Here is an 11,458-nt window from a genome sequence, read left to right as displayed (position 1 = left end):
ACCGCATTAGCAGAGCTCCAGGCTATCTGAGACTCTACCTGACAGAGCAGTTCTGTAGGATCAAAGCTCTGTGGTCCGCTGGCCATTGCCCAAGTGTCTAAACAAGCCTGCTAAGCGTGACGTACCTCTGCTCTTCAGGCCAGGGCCCTGAAGTGAAAACAGCACACGAGGTGACTTCATGGTGCCAGAACCCACAGGAACCTTCTCCACTTCTCCCACCTCCACCTTCTGATGGGAGTCCCCCGCCAGCCAACCTCTCTGCAAGGCTTGCTGATGGGCATACAACAGGTCATGCATATAGACAGGGCTGGAAGCTGGGGGAGATTCGGTGCCACTGGACACAGGCTTCTGAGGAAGATACATTCCCGGCCTGAGGTGCAATGGCAATGCCCCAAGTCAGCATCCACGGAAAGGGCGATGGGATATAGAGGTGTGCGTTCCACCACATTACAACAATCCCTTCCAGGGAGGGAACGTGCCTCACCCAGATGGTGGAGTCCACCCGTTTTTGCGTGTCAAGCTGAGACCTCCATGTGCCCACTCGTACTCTTAAGACACTTGCTTCCCCAGATAGTTACAAAGAGGAAGGAAGCAAGGACAGGAAGTTGCCTTTTCTCCTTTGCCACTTCCATCAGACAACGGCTTGTGCGCAGTGCTGGCTTCAGCAGCAGGAGTTGTGCTGTGAAATAGCAGCTACAGCAAGAGAGCTGAAAGCAGCGTGCTGGAAATCCATGGGCAGGCACAGCTACTTGTGAGAGTACACTGTGACGAAACTCGTGATCGTAGTGGGTTTGGTGAAGAGGAGTGGCTTCTTGGACCAGGATGAGTTTTGCACCTTTGAACAAGAGTTGCACCAGAAGGTGGAGTTTTAGCCGTCAGGACTTCATGGAAGACAGAAACATCATCTGCCATTCACCTCAAATCATTCGTGTGGCCTGCACAAAACTCTTAGGACAGATCACTGACAGTGATACCTGGGAGTGCGCATCACCTTCCTCAGACAGTCAGAGCAGGAGCGCTTAGACGGCTATGCCCCAGGCCAGGCTGTCCCTTTGCTGGCGTGACCAGAAGTGCCTGCACCGGTTCTGTGTGCAGTCAACACAGAGCTGGGCACAGGGTGGGTGGCGGGAGAAAGAGGACCCACCCCTTTTCTTTCAGGAGACCTCCTGTCTATCAGCCTTTTCCTCCCTAACATATAGCCCAAGAGTTTCAGGGGCCCAGAAATCCCCTTACAAGTCTCATGTTCCTGTCAGCGTGTTTCTACTGCTAGCATCATCTATTTTATTTCAAACTATATCACCACTCCTCTAAGATTTTTATTATTTGCAAACTTCCTAACATTTTGCTTTGCCCCCTTGTCCAGGACATTAATAGAAAATATTAAACAATATAGAATCCAGTATCAATCACTTTTAGTGCACACCTTGAGTGTCTGGTCTCAAATCAGAATTTGTGACAGTTGTCAGAACCCTTGGAGCCTGTTACTTCAGCCCATGTTGAATTTTCTCTCTTTCCTCTCATGTGGTTCACATTTCATTGGTTCTTCTGTGAGGACATGAGGGGATCAAGATTTGAGTCTTTTTTAAGTCAAGAAATTCAGTGTCACATGTTCTCCTGTTTTCCCCAAGGTAGTCATCCCTTCACTGAAGGCTTAGATATACACATCAGAGATGTTTTTTCCATTGTAAATCCATGATGACTATTCCAAATCACCTTTCTATGCTTCATATGATTGGAAATTATTTCCAGTATTATACGCTCCATTACTTTTCCAGTGACTGATGTGAGGCTACCTCAGGTTCCCTGAGTCCTCCTTCTTGAAGACAGGAATAGTGCTTGCTTTCCTCCAGTGAGCAGGATCCTCTCCTGATTACCATGTTCAAAGACCATCGAGAGTGGCCTGGCACTGACACAGATGAGCTCCCTCAGCATTTAAGGTTACTCCACTAGGGTCAACAGACTTGGGTATACCCAATATTTTTAAATGTTCCCTAATCTGTTCCTTGTCTGTCAAGGGCAGAGTGCTCCACACTTTCCCACTGTGCTTAACAGCCCGTGTTTCCCTAAAGCAAAGATTACCAGTGAAGACTGAGGTGAAGAAGGCATTGAGGTCCTTGTTTTTCTCATGTTTTCTGTTACCAGAACCTTAACCTCCCATTGAGCAGGGGGCCCTCACCTTCTTTAGTCTTCCTTTTGCATCTGGTACACTTCTAGAAACTTTTCTTATTACCCCTCATGGCCTTTGCCAGATTCAGCTCAAGGTGGGAGGTCAGGTTGAGAAATTCTCCCTGACGTTAAAAGTCACTGGTGACACGTATTGGGAGAATGTACCCTCAGTTGAAACAACAACAGAAATCAGATTTCTGATTGCCATATGGACAGCTCTTTCACATGTCCTCCAGCATCATGAGAGTTTTGGGGTTTCAGGACCCCTGGATCTACAAGCACCTGGTGACTCTATGCATTCTTGCTTCTGCCCTGATTGCTTCAGCCTGTCACAGAATCACTGTGGTCACTCGGGAGATCGGATCACTATGTGTTGCATCTGTCCTAAGTGGTCCAGACTCACTGCCAATGGTAAAACAAATGCCAGGTCCACCAGCCTCTTTTGCAACCCTAAAAAACTGTTTCACAAGTCACCAGAAAGCAGACATTGTCAGAGGTACAGGAAATTTGAATGAGGAGAGCCAGTGTGGAAGGAAAGCCTCTGCCAGAATCAAGACAGGAAAACCCCCAGGAAAAGACAAGCACAGGCCCCAGGCATCATCCTACTCAGTAGAAGATTCCCTTCCAGGGTGGGAGCTCTGAGCAGCTCAGGCTCTTGCAACTTTATTGCTGCCTCTAAGGACTTTGAGACTGTTTCTATGGGCACAGATGGCAAACAAACTGAGGCCCACTTCCCAATGATGTTTGTTTGTACTGGGGTTTCTTGAGATGGCACGAAGCCCTCTGGACTCCAGCAGTCTCACAGACAGTACTGGACCTACCCACCCTCAGGGCACTGAGGCTGGGAGCTTCAGGATGGCCAGTGGGCAAAGACACAAACACGTCATTAATCTGGCATGCTTTGAAAATGCACTTAAACCAATCCTTCTTCCCCTATCCATTTTCCTCCTCCTTCCCCATCTGTTTTCCTCCTTCTTCCCTCTTCACTCTTCCTTTCCCTTCCCTTCCCTTCCCTTCCCCTCCCTTCCCTTCCTTTCCTTTTCCCCTCCATGCAATCCATTGTTGTGCTTTCCTTTGCTGAACAATTAAATGGTATTTTATGGGATACAGAGGCGTTCCCTGAAACCTTACAGCAGCAGTGAGCTGCTGTATGGTGCAGCAAGGAGCAAACAGAATTATTTTGGCTTGGGGCTTTCTTGTTTAGTTACTGTGGACTGAAATGGGAGTACCCAAAATGTCCATGGGGTGGCAGCAAGAGAACATCCGTGGAGTTTCCAGTTTCTTCTAGCTCAGATGCTCACATTCAAGATGTTCTTTCACCAGCTGCTCGCCCTGACAAACGGAACCTTCCCTTCCAAAACAGACAGCAACCTTAATACATACGTTCTGAGGCTTGCTAAGCCTGCACAGAAAAAAAGGCAGAAATGTAGAAGAAATAGCAGGTATGGGTGGTTCAGATGGTGTCCTGTTTTCAGCTGGGATAGAGTTATTTTTCTTCCTAGTAGCTGATACAGAGCTGTTTTGGATTTAGTCTGAGAATAACACTGGTAACGTTCTGATGGTTTAGTTGTTGCTCAGTAGCACTTACCCTGATCAAGGACTTTTCAGTCTCATGTTCTGCCAGTGACGAGGGACACAAGAAACAAGGAAGGAGCAGAGACAGGACGCATGACTCGAAATAGCCATAGGGTATTCCATCCCACCACACATCACGCTTAGGATAGAAACAGGGGGAGTCGCCAGGAGGGACCAATCACTTCTCTGCTAGGACTGGGTGTCAGCTGGTAGGTGATGAGAAACTGTATTGTGCATCACTTTTGGTTATTGTTTTTTCCTTTCCCTCTTTAGTTTTATATTCTCTTCCCTTGTAATTTCCCTTATCATTATTATTAGTAAGTATTCATAGAATCATAGAATAGTTAGGGCTGGAAAAGACCTTAAGATCATCAAGTTCAAACCCCCCCTGCCATGGGCAGGGACACTTCACACTAAACCATTTAACCCAAGGCTCTGTCCAACCTGGGCTTGAACACTGCCAGGGATGGAGCATTCACAAATTCCCTGGGCAACCTATTCCAGTGCCTCACCACCCCCACAGTAAAGAACTTCCTCCTTATATCTAATCTAAACTTCCCCTGTTTAAGTTTTAACCCATTACCCCTCATCCTACCACTACAGTCCTTAATGAAGAGTCCCTCCCCAGCATCCTTTTAAAGCCCCCTTCAGATACTGAAAGGCTGTTATGAGGTCTCCACGCAGCCTTCTCTTCTCCAGGCTGAACAGCCCCAACTTTCTCAGTCTGTCTTAATATGTGAGGTGCTCCAGTCCCCTGATCATCCTCGTGGCCCTCCTTTGGACTTGTTCCAACAGTTCCATGTCCTTTTTATTATTATATGGTAGTTTATTTTAGTTATTAACTGTTCTAATCTCAATCTGCAGATTTTACATTCTTCTGATTCTCCTCCCCATCCTGCCCGGGGAGGGGGGGAAAGGTGAGCGAGCAGATTCATGGTAGTTACTTAGCAGCTGGGTTTAAACCACCACAGATTGAAAAAGACTTTCCCTCCCTTCTGCGGAGGAAGTCAAGCATGCTTAGCAAGGGAAATAATTCTCTTGGTTTAGCTGTGCATATAGCAGTACCCCAGCCTAATGCATGGAGAATGCCAAAATAGATGAAAGCAGAGTTTATATGTTTACAATACAGTTGTGCTGACCAGTAAAATTACTTATGTTAAGGAATGGACTAGTCAGTTACTATTGCTCACAAAATCACAAAATCAATTGCTGACAGAACAAAGCCATCCCCACACCAAGCCATTGCAGGCTTCACAAGTACTGGTGGCATTTTTCAAAAAGACTGTAGTCAAGAAGTATGAGGTATTCCTGTGCACACAGGAAGAGCAAGAGGGGACATGCAGAAAGTTATACCAGAGCACACCAAAGCACACTGTGAATGAGGGACCTTCTGAAGGATTTGGGTCTGTTCAGCCTGAAGACAACAAGGTGAGGGGGCACCTAATTGATAGCAGTTTTCTGCTGTGTGAGGGTGGCTTTTTGGCTTGCCAAGGCTACCCTCAGTCAGAAAGACCTCAGGAGTGCAGGATCAGGGAATGACCTGACCCTCTGTGTGGGCCGGAAATGTCTGACCCACATATCAACCTGCTGGGCCCCTGTTACCCTGCAAAGCCAGAGGTACATGACCAAGCCAATCTGTCTTGACAAAGCCGGAGTACCTCAGGAGGATCTTTCCAGCTTCTGGGGAAAACAATAACCCCACTGGTCCCATCTGCAAAACCAGAACCTGTAAAAGGTTGAGGAAGCAAATCTGGAAATGGAAGATTCAGCCCAGTGGTGTTTGCAGCATCTTTGAGATTTATTGCTGCCTGTAACCCGTGTGTGCACGGCATGCCCCGTGGAACTCCTCTGGGAGGGAAGGAACTTAGGGAGAGCGGCCTTGAGTGCACACAGGAGCGTAGCCATGCAGGGACACCTGCTGAAGGCTTCAAGGAACTGCATCATGGTGGTGCCTGCTGCCTCTGCAGTGAGGGGAAAAAAAGGAGACTAGCAGAGGATGGTTTCGATCCATCGACCTCTGGGTTATGGGCCCAGCACGCTTCCGCTGCGCCACTCTGCTCCCTCCACGACGGCTATCTCGACCTCCTACAGCCAGCCTGATGTTCCCTGGCACTGCTAGCACCAGTGCTTGTACTTATGTCCGTTTCCCTTCCTCCCACCTGTGCCTTTACATGAGTAGGAAAACGTCTCTCTGGAAAGCTCAGTAACAGTGGGACTGGGGTGGGGTATCTCAGGGGCCTTGCGCCTTGCCCTTCTCCATGCTTCCATGCTGCCCATAAATCTGGATGGGGACTTTCTCTTTTACCATACAAGCTGGCTCTGCAGGCACTGAAGGCAGCCCTGGAGTAAGGTGGCAGCCCTGTGGCTTTGCAGGGCAGAGGGAAGCTGCTCTCCAGTGAGCTCATGGGGGCTGCAACCCTGCCCCAAACTCAAACTTCCAGGGGCCTACAGGACTGTACCCAGTATAAATTTCAGTTCCCTCCTAGCTGCAGAAGTAGACAAGGACGTTTAGCAAGGGAAATAATTCTTTTGGTTTAGCTGTGCATATAGCAGTACTGCAGCCTAATGCACGGAGAACCCCGAAATAGATGAAAGCAGAGTTTATACATTTACAGTACCATTGTGTTGACCAATAAAATGACTCATGTTAAGGAATGGTCTAGTCAGTTACTATTGCTCACAAGATCACTATGTGCTTGTCCCATTGTAATGATTGGGAGCCTAGCTAGGAGTTGATTCCCTCTCACAACTGAGAACCATGGCAAAGGATGCTGTTTGCCACAGTGTATTCGGCAGAGTATATATGCTTATGTTCATTGTGACTGTTCGTTGGAAAGAGTCAGGAAGACAAAGGTGTGCAGCTGTTCTATGACCTTCATACTTGGCCACACTGGGGCTTCTCAGAGTGGACAACAGTGAGATTGTGAGAAATGGCACAGTCCCATGAGTAAACAATCACAGATCTGGCATAAAGACAGTTGTTTTGATTTCTCTCCTGTGGCCATATAGGTGGATGCACTGCATGAGAATTTTCCCAACTACCCGAGACTCCTGGCATTGACTGCAATGAGGCTTCCCTGCTGGAAGTGTGGGCCTGGATGATGATTCAGTGGTAATTGGTGATGTATTTATTCTTAATCTCTGTTCTCTCTATGCAGTAATGATTTAATGTCACGGTTTAAGTTGAACCCAGGACAGACCCTGAGGGACAATCTGTTAGATCAGTCAGTGTTTATTCCTCTAAGCAAGTTGCATAGCAGTTACCACCTTGCCTTTCAAGGATGAGAGGGCCTTGCTGAAAGCTGAGGGCTACCCTTCCACCATAAAGGGTGCTAGGGAGTCAGTGAAACCCTAATCCCTGATCCACATGCTTTGAGTGGTGCCTGTCCTGACAACACTGCTGGGGGTGGAGGTGGCAGATCCAGGGCAGTGCTAGATCATCTGGTCTGGGTGGTGCTCTGTTTTAAGTGCCCTGGTCTGGGTGGTGCCCTGTTTTAAATGCTGCAAGTCATCCCATGAATGCTCTGGGAAGCCTGAGCTGGTACAGCAACTTACTGAGCCTCTTCCCCTCACCTGACTACCTTGTCAATCCTGGCAGCAGGATTTCTCATTCTCCCGTAAATCTGGGGGGTGGGGAGGAGCCAGTACAAGTGTTGTGAGCAATGGGGTTTTACTAGCTCCTGGGAACCAAGAACCTGTAGACCTCCCATGGCTGCAGTGTGGTCATTTTGAGGGGAGCCAAAAAGGGAACTGTACCTTGCAGGATTTGAACCTGAATAGGGAAACCCCAATGGACTTCTTGTCCATCAACTTCACCACTCAGCCACAGCTACCTGCTGTAACCTTCTCTTCACTGCTTATCACAGGCCTTGTGCAATGACACCTTGCTCCCAGGGAATTTCTGGGCAATGCCCTGTCTCAAGATTTGTAGCCAGGACCCTCACTAAGCATGATGGGCACCTGGTGCCAGGCTTACAGAGGCCTTAAGAGGCGCAACCCTGGGGCCTGCAGCTGCAGCTCCAGAACTTTGTCCTCAGCTGAGCACCTGGAATACCCTGTCATGGGGGAATGGTATCACTCCCCAGGTAGCATCTCTGTTGCTTCCAGGAAAGAAGACAAAACAACTTCGTGGAGAAAACCAGGGCTGGCGGTAGTTGTGTGGTTGGATATTACCCCACTTTGCTTTTCAAATTTGTCTGAGGGTACTCTGAGTCTGTTCTCAGCACTATGGTGCAGACAGTCCTGCAGGTTAGATGGTGACCTCCTGGCAGCACCTGCAGCCTCTCTGGGACATATGGTGGTGTCAACCCTTTAACACAGATCACAACTGCCATGCAGGTTCTTGGTGTATAAGGAAAATGATTTGTGCTTTTGCTCTCAAGAAACCAAGAGGAAATGGACAGAGCTGGAGCAGTCATCAAGGACAATAGAGCAGAGATGGGGCAGGGCCACTGCTCAGGAAAGGTGCAGAGGTGTGGTAGTCACAGGGCAGGGAGAAGGGGTGCTGATGTAGTCTCAGGGATGAGAGCACAGGAAATGAAGGAAAATCAGAGTGCATGGCACAATTGACCCAGCAGCAAAAGCAAGGCTGTCAAGGTGTAAGCATGCTGAGAAAGATCCAAAGGGGCCAAAACTTTGCAAGAGGTTCCACTGAGATTTGAACTCAGATCGCTGAATTTAGAGTCCAGAGTGCTCACCATTACACCATGGGCTCTCTGAGCTCAAGCTGGCTAGGTCTTTCCCCTGCAGCCACCCTCGCTGAGACATATGCTCCTGGCTCAGCCTGCCAGTCTCTCCATTTCCCTGGCCATCAGTCATGAAGGGAAGCTTTCCTTCTGGTACACTGGGTACTCTCCACTCACACAAGTGAGTGAGGAGGGAATGCCTTTCAAGGGGATGCCTTTCAAGGGAATGGCACAGCTCCAGGGCTCCAGTGCCCAGTCTGGTAACCTCTGAGAATCTTGCTTTTGCCTAGTTGTCTGCTTACAATGTTTCCAGCTTAACATCTTCACAGTATGTTCATGGTCCAGCAATCAGTGGTTCAATGCCTCCACTTGTGGTCTCTGCTGCTACCTACCTTCAACCCCACATGCTGAACAGCTTGTCAATCTGTCAACATAAGTCATTGCTTGTCCTGTTTCTCACCTTGTAGCTCATACTAAGTAATAATGACCAGATGTCCTTACTGTTGGTTACAGTTCTAGCCAAGTTCCTGACATTGCCAAACGAGGTGACAAAGAGAGAAGTCAGTGGATGAGGTTCAGTAGAGGAAAAATATGTCAGGAGGACTCAAAGCAGCTTGTTACAGGTTGCACAAGCTAGACTTTGAGGCTAGTGAGATGGCCCATGGCCAGAAATTGAAAAGGCAGTTTGTGACTGGCTACAGAAACAGAAATGATGAGCCTGAGGGTGCCTAAGCATGGCAACATCGGTCCAGAGAAGCTGTGAAATGGCTGTCCTCAAGGTATTTTATGACCCTAAATGAAAAACAACCGATCAGCCCATGTGAGCCTGCTTGAACCAGCAGCATACACTCCCTGAAATGTATTCCTACCAGTAGGCTTGTTAAGTGGAAGCAAGGAGAGAGGATTTTGATGGTGAATTTTTGAAGAATGTCCAAAGATCCACATTTTTGGTGAGAGATTCAGAATGTGAGTTTTGTAAGTTTTACAGAGAAGAGTGGAAAAGTAGAATAAGTATCTAGGGGCTCTGCTTTTCTATTCCAGGCCTATCCACTTGCTACCATGGGTCTGCCCATTTTTCCTACTAGCAGAGCTGGGACTGCAAGCAAGACCTGGTAAGCAGAGCCCTAAGAGGGCAAGGAGCCTCTACTTAAAAGACAGAAGGAGGCCACCAAGAGAGAGAAGGAGCTTGTCAGGCATGGGACCCAAACCCATGCCTCTCAGGGAGACTGAAATCTGAATGCAGTGCCTTGGACTGCTCAGCCATCCTGATCCACTGCTGGTGTTGCTGCTGTTGCTGCCATTGCTCTGCCTCCAGCTGCTAGAGCTAGCCCACCTCAGCCAGCCTCCTCCTGGCACTACTGCAGAGGAATGCTGGCTCCCAGAGCACCCTTGTCCTGCTCCCACAAAGGGCTGAAGACAGGAGACCACAGCTCCTACAGGCACTTCAAGACTACACAATACTCAGCACATGGGCAGCATCCTGCAAGGCCAAGGCATAGGAACAAACAAGCAAATTATGGTTCTGTGTGTGCCAGCATCCTTTTAAGCAGCTTCGGGCACAAAGCCTACCTTTCCCATGACTTCCTTCATTCCTTCCAGAGCCTCAGGATATGGCAAGTGGAACACTTGACCTGCAGTGCTGCCTTGTCATTGGTTCCTGGATCAAAGGTGCTTCCTCCTTCCCTGCTTGGGGCTGGGAATAGCTCCCTAGGCAACCCCGCAATTTTGGCATAGGCTCAGAGAAACTGATGAGGGGGTGGAGTGGAGTGAAGGCCCTGCATCCAGGCTCTCTTATACTCCCTCCAAGAGCGGGAACATGAAGGCACCATGTACTGATAAACTGCACAGCAACTGCCAAACAAGGAAGCCAGATTTGTATTTTAAAAGCAAAGGAGAGCATTTTACACCCATCAGTAACAAAGTGTGTATCATTAGAGTCACTCAAGCTCCATAGGCATAGAGCTGAAAAATTGAAACTTGTGTTACTATGGAGAAGCCTGGACATATCCAAGGGCCTCCTGCAAGGTCAGGATGAACAACACTACAATCACTACAAAGTACTGACAGTGGGAGAGGAGGCTTTGCCCTTATGTAGGTGGATTAAGAAACAGGGCTAATGAATCTCTAATCAGGAAAGATGATCCTTGAAGCCTAGTACAGCACATGGACATCGTCAACATATGGCTTCAAGTGTCAACAAAACATGACTAAGGTGTTCTTTTGATGAAAATGACATAACCTCATGTAAATTACCTGACCACTCCTTATATGGTGGGAGGGTAACGGGGAGTTACAAACCTGAGTCAAATTGTATAAATATGTGAAATTAGGAAAGGGAAAAGAGGGAAGACTCCACCGTAACTTCTAGGATCAGCCAACAGGATGAACTTGTCTTTTCATCCATACAGATGCCCACTGGGTAAGAAATTTAACTTGTGCACACTAAATGACTAGCTCACACCAGCTATTAATAGTGATTATAGTCTGGTTGTGTATTGCTTCAAGCTTGTGTTTGCAGACAGTATCTTATCACTGGCAATGTCTGAACCTTATCCTGTCACAAACTTTTATTTTGTATAATTAAAGACTTCGGCTGAAGTCCATTTGGTGTAAGTCCCTGGAGACCTGAATATTTGAAATAAGAGGTTTGACTCAGTGATGCTCTCGGTACAGGTCCCTAAATAGGTTATACAAATTGCCCTCCAATTTGGTGGGCTGTCCAGTAGAGTTCCCATAACATCACACAGGTAGGCTAGTCAGGCAAAGGGGTCTCATCCTTCCTGGAACACTGGCAGGATGGTCAAATATAAAGGGTTCAAGGAAACCTCCCTTGTAATGTGACAGTGTTGGCATGAGGGCAGAATTTGGACAAGAAGGTGCACAATACTTTAGACATAAACTGTTGACCAAGTCTGAGACTAGGATTGGATCCAGCCACACTCAGCCCCTCTAATATCTGAGGATAAGCTGGAAAGCAAGTCCTTTCTGAAACTCATGACTCAACAGGAGGGTCTTGCTAATACATCTTGTCC

At 47.9% G+C, this 11,458-nt stretch overlaps 1 non-coding gene across 1 annotated transcript; it reads right to left on the bottom strand.

Annotated features, from left to right (window-relative positions):
• Positions 1-5,728: 5,728 nt before the first annotated feature.
• On the bottom strand, positions 5,729-5,800 carry TRNAM-CAU (transfer RNA methionine (anticodon CAU)). The gene has a single exon. It is a non-coding gene; the product is annotated as a tRNA-Met (tRNA).
• Positions 5,801-11,458: the final 5,658 nt, after the last annotated feature.

This window comes from Pezoporus wallicus, unplaced genomic scaffold, assembly GCF_028554395.1.
Source record: "Pezoporus wallicus isolate ANWC-B61680 ecotype Strahan unplaced genomic scaffold, APGP_CSIRO_Pwel_v1 contig_4362, whole genome shotgun sequence".
In the NCBI taxonomy this organism is placed as follows: Eukaryota; Metazoa; Chordata; class Aves; order Psittaciformes; family Psittacidae; genus Pezoporus; species Pezoporus wallicus.
The sequence above is the reverse complement of the archived record's forward strand: the minus strand, read 5'-3'. Positions and strand labels throughout refer to the sequence as shown.